Source organism: Asparagus officinalis, chromosome 7, assembly GCF_001876935.1.
Source record: "Asparagus officinalis chromosome 7, Aspof.V1, whole genome shotgun sequence".
Lineage (NCBI taxonomy): Eukaryota > Viridiplantae > Streptophyta > Magnoliopsida > Asparagales > Asparagaceae > Asparagus > Asparagus officinalis.
The window spans coordinates 39162126-39167429 of NC_033800.1; positions in this window are offsets into that span (position 1 = coordinate 39162126).

The following is a 5304-nucleotide window of genomic DNA, read 5'->3' on the forward strand; positions in this document are numbered from 1 at the left end:
TTCCGGTAAAAAAAAAAAAAAAAACAAGCTCTCTATCAATCTCACAAACTCATGTTCATACATTTCCTAGATCTTGTGTCGACTCTTTGATATGACGTAAATTATATGGTATCTCAAAATAGGCAAGCAGAGAAACACATTCCTCGCGATTATCATCCAGACCAAGGAACTTTGCAACTTAAAAAAGCATTTAATAAAGTTATGTCTTTAAGTTCTGCATATCACTTGGATATTATTGTTGGTTGCATTTCTGTAGCAAGACAAACAGATTAAAACTATATGTATCCATTATATAAATCAAAACAAAAACCCCCCCCCCCCCCCCCCCCCCCAAAAAAAAAAAAAAAAAAAAAAACCCACCAACCCACATCAAATCATCTTTAGAATAGGGTCATTTTACAAAAGTCACCTTTGATTTTTTTAATAATTTATACATAAATTATTTTTAGAGGGTCTTTTGTTGCAATCAACCACATGGATGTACTTTTCAATTAAGTTTTTTCGGTAATTATTACCACCTAACTTCAATTAAGGACCGTTTGACACAAAGGATTGTCGCGCGCCTAGGCGGAAGTGTTGCACGCACACACAACGAACTTGAGATCACGGAAGAAGAAAGCCACACACTTGCACAAACCAAGCCAATTACGACAAATCAAACCAAACACAGAGATATATGTGGTTCGGCAACTTGCCTACGTCCACGGGGAGAGGATGGGGAGATTTCACTAATTCAAGGAGAGTACAAAGGATTACAACCACACAAAACTCTCAAACTAACCCTCAACCAAAGATCTCACCTTGCTCACAATATCTCCCTCTCACAATGCTCAAAAGATTCCTCAATCTCTGATAAAAAACCCTAACAAATCGTTTCCCTATTTATATCAAAACAAAAACCCAATCAGACTGCAAACAGGAAACCTGATTATGCAAAATACCTATCGTAAGTCGACTTAACAGTCACCACAAGTCGACTTGGCAGAGAGAAAAACAGCAACTGGAGACCACTTCATAAGTCGACTTATCAGGCCTGATAAGTCGACTTGGCAGATAAAAAATCCACAATTCCAGTGCAGTTCGTAAGTCGACTTGTGCACATTGACAAGTCGACTTACCATAAGTCGACTTACCCTCTGTGCATGAGTTGACTTATATCAGAAAATCTGGTTTTTCTGATTCTTTCATAATTCTCCACCTCGGCGAATTTTGCCAAAACTGAGCCGACACCAAACCAAGAGCATCAATGTGTCGTCTCACCAAATACGGCTGCACCACCATGGTTGCCTACGTACCCCCTCTCCCAAGGGATCAAGCCGACCGTAGTTCATCCAAATGGCCGCCAACGGCCTCAACAATCACAAATATTCAACAAGTTTCTGCAATGATCAAACTTGTTGCTCGGAACCACCTTAGTGAGCATATCCGCCGGATTATCCTTCGTGTGGACTTTCATAATTTTCACATCGCCATCTTCAAGAACATCCCGAACAAAGTGATAACGAACGTCAATGTGCTTCGTCCTCGCATGAAAAACCTGATTCTTCGCCAAATATATAACACTCATGCTATCACAATAAATAGTGACGGATCGCTGCGATATACCAAGTTCTTCCAAAAGTCCTCGAAGCCAAATAGCCTCCTTCACAGCCTCCGTAACTGCCATATACTCTGCCTCCGTCGTAGACAAAGCCACCGTCGACTGTAAGGTGCATCTCCAACACACCGGCGCACGGGTCAAAGTGAACACATACCCCGTCGTAGACCGGCACTTATCCAAATCCCCGGCATAATCCGAATCAACATAGCCAATGCATAGCTGCCCACCTGTAGTGTCCCGCTCATAAACCAAACCAACATTGAACGTACCTAGAATGTACCTCAAAATTCATCTCACGGCATCCCAATGACCCACTCCTGGATCGTGCATGTATCTTGACACCATGCTCACTGCCTGTGATAAATCTGGCCTCGTACATACCATCGCGTATATCAAGCTCCCAACTGCGCTCGCATATGGAGTCTTCGACATCAACTCACGGTCTTCAACTGACTTCGGTGAAAGGCCAGCTGAAAGCTTCAAATGGGCTCCCAACGGTACACCAACTGGCTTCGTATCCATGCTAACATGGAATCGCTGTAGAACCTTCTTCAAATAAGCCACATGTGTCAAACAAATCCTGCCCTTCTTCTTATCTCTGCCGATCTCCATCCCTAAAATGCGCTTCGCCTCGCCTAAGTCCTTCATCTTAAACTTATTCAAAAGCTGAACTTTCAACTTATCTATAGCTGACCTGGAACTAGAGGCAACCAACATGTCATCGACATAAAGCAACAAATAAATGTACGCACCTCCTCTCAACTTGCGAAAATACACGCAAGGATCAAACTGGCTCCGAGTGTACGAATGACCAAGCATAAAACCATCAAATCGCCTATACCACTGTCGAGGAGACTGCTTCAAACCGTATAGCAATTTCTTTAACCTGCAAACCAACTTATCTTTCCCTGCAGCTCGGAATCCCAATGGCTGAGTCATATAGATTTCTTCATCAAGATCACCATGAAGAAATGTTGTCTTCACATCCAACTGATCTAACTCCAAACCATACTGTGCCACCAAAGCTAGCAAAATCCGAATCGACGAATGCTTCACCACCGGAGAGAAAACCTCATTGTAGTCAATACCTTCCTCCTGTGCATAGCCCTTCGCAACCAACCTAGCCTTGAACCTCACTGGAGTGCCCTCAATGCCCTCCTTCTTTGTGTACACCCACTTGCACCCAATCGTCTTCCGCCCCTTTGAAAGCTCAACAAGCTCCCATGTATCGTTCTTGTGAAGAGACTCCATCTCCTCCTGCATAGCCACTTGCCACGAATCAACCTACGAACTCTGCTCAGCCTATCTGAATGTAGTAGACAACATCTCATCGATACTCTCCACCGGAAGTGCATATGCAACTGTGTCGGCATACCGTACTGGCACCCGTATGTCTCTCCTCTGTCTCCGTGCCGCAATAGAATCCTGAACCTGAGCCGTTGGTCCCTGATCCTGTTCATGAGTACCCGTATCCTCCGCATCACTGTCGTGCTCGCCTGACGTCACCTTAGTCGGCACTCTAATGGATACTGCACTATCTGGACTCTGTGGAGCTGCATCAATCTCCACCACCTGCGAAATCTCCTCTGTCGGGTCGCTCTCCACCTAATGAGAGCTGGGAAGCTTCAAGATAGAAACCTCATCGAATGTGACGTCCCTACTCAACACAATCTTCTTATCAACTGGATCCCAAAGCTTGTATCCCTTGACACCACGCTTGAATCCTACAAATATGGCCTTCCTAACTCGAGGTTCCAACTTATCAGTTCTAACATGATAATATGCAGGGCAATCAAATACCTTAAGCTGGTCATAGTCATGTGCTGTCTCTCCCGACCACATCTCTATAGGGGTCTTCCCCTCAATCGCAGATGAAGGCAGCCTATTAATGAGGTGGCTCGCATAAGAAAGTGCCTCAGCCCAAAAGATCTTCTCCAAACCACCATGCGCCAATAAACATCGAATCTTCTCCAGCAAAGACCGATTTAACCTCTCTACCACCCCATTCTGCTACGGTGTATGACTAACTGTGAAGTGCCTCTCTATGCCCTCGTCTCGACATAGCTGCTGAAAGGGGTCTGAAGTATACTCGCCGCCGTTGTCGGATCGCAACGTCTTGATCTTTCTCCCAGTCTGCAGTTCTAATCTCTTCTTCCACTTCACAAACAAATTTAGGACTTCACTCTTATGCTTCATGGTGTACACCCAACAACGCCTAGAATAGTCATCAACAAATGTGACGAACCAATGTCGACCACCAAGTGATGCCGTCTTGGTGAGACCCCAAACATTTGTGTGCACGTAGTCCAAGATGCCCCTCGTCCTATGAATGGCCATCCCGAACTTCACCTTCGTCTTCTTGCCAAGAACACAGTGCTCACTGAACTCAATCTTTCCACTCTTGGCTCCCTTTAATAGCCCCTGCTTGCACAAAGCCTGCAGTGACTTCTCTCCTGTGTGTCCTAACCTGTAATGCCAAAGTCTGCTCATGTCCGCCTCTGAAATAGCCGAAGCAACCTGGCCAATCTCGGTGCTCCCCTTCAGATAGTATAAATTATGACTGCGGACTCCCTTCATCACCACCAAAGATCCCTTAGTATCCTTCGCTACAGCATCCTCAAAGGTCACCCTGAATCCCTTCGCCTCCAAAGTCCCAATTGAGATAAGATTCTTCTTAAGTTGAGGAACTAATCTCACCTCCTTTAACTCACAGACTACTCCATCGTGCATCCGAATCCTCACAGTACCTATCCCACAAATGCCACAGGATTGATCATTTCCCATGATAACAACACCCCCGTCGAGTCTCTCAAATGATGAGAACCAATCTCGCTTAGGAGTCACATGATAAGTAGCGCCAGAATCAAGCATCCACTCCGATGCATCCAAATGGTTCACCTCCGGAGTAATCAAAAGAGAAAAGCTCGAATCATCGGAATCATCGCCTTTCGCAACATTCACCTCATTGGCCTTCGGGCCCTTATTCTTGCTATTCTCCTTTTCTTTGACTTTCGGGCAATCTCTTTTCCAATGTCCCTGCTCCTTGCAGAATGCACATTGATTCTTTCCAAGCTGGTGACGACCTCTTGACTTTGACCTCCCTCTGTTTCCACCTTTCTGATATGAGCTTCTACCTCTCGCCGACAAGGCCTCTCCTGAAGTACTAGCGCGGGAAGTCTCCTTATCCTTCCTCCTCAAATCATAGTTCGTCAATGCGTTAGTCACTTCACTATAAGTGATAGAAGATCTCCCGTTCAGCAACGTAAGCACGAAGGTATCATACTCCTCATCCGGTAAGGAGCCCAAAAGAATAATAGCCTTGTACTCATCTGTGATCTTCTCATCCACGTTCGCCAAGTCCGACAACAACTTAGTGTAGTTGTTCACATGAGCCGCAAGCGAGGTGCGTCTGGACATCTGAAATCTGAATAATCTTCGCAGCAAGTGCAACCTGTTCTCAACACTCTTCGTGAGATACTTGTTGTTGAGAATCTCCCACATCTTCATTGCAGACGTCACCCCAATCACATCATATTTCAGTTCCTGTTCCAAACAGAACCTGATCACCCCGCAAGCATTTCGATTCATCTTTTCCCATATCGCCTCTTCATATTTAGGTGGCCTCACATCGATCATGATGGTCTCCTCCAGATTTTGAGCATTGAGTGCATCTTGTACGTCGCTCATCCACAAACCAAAATTGA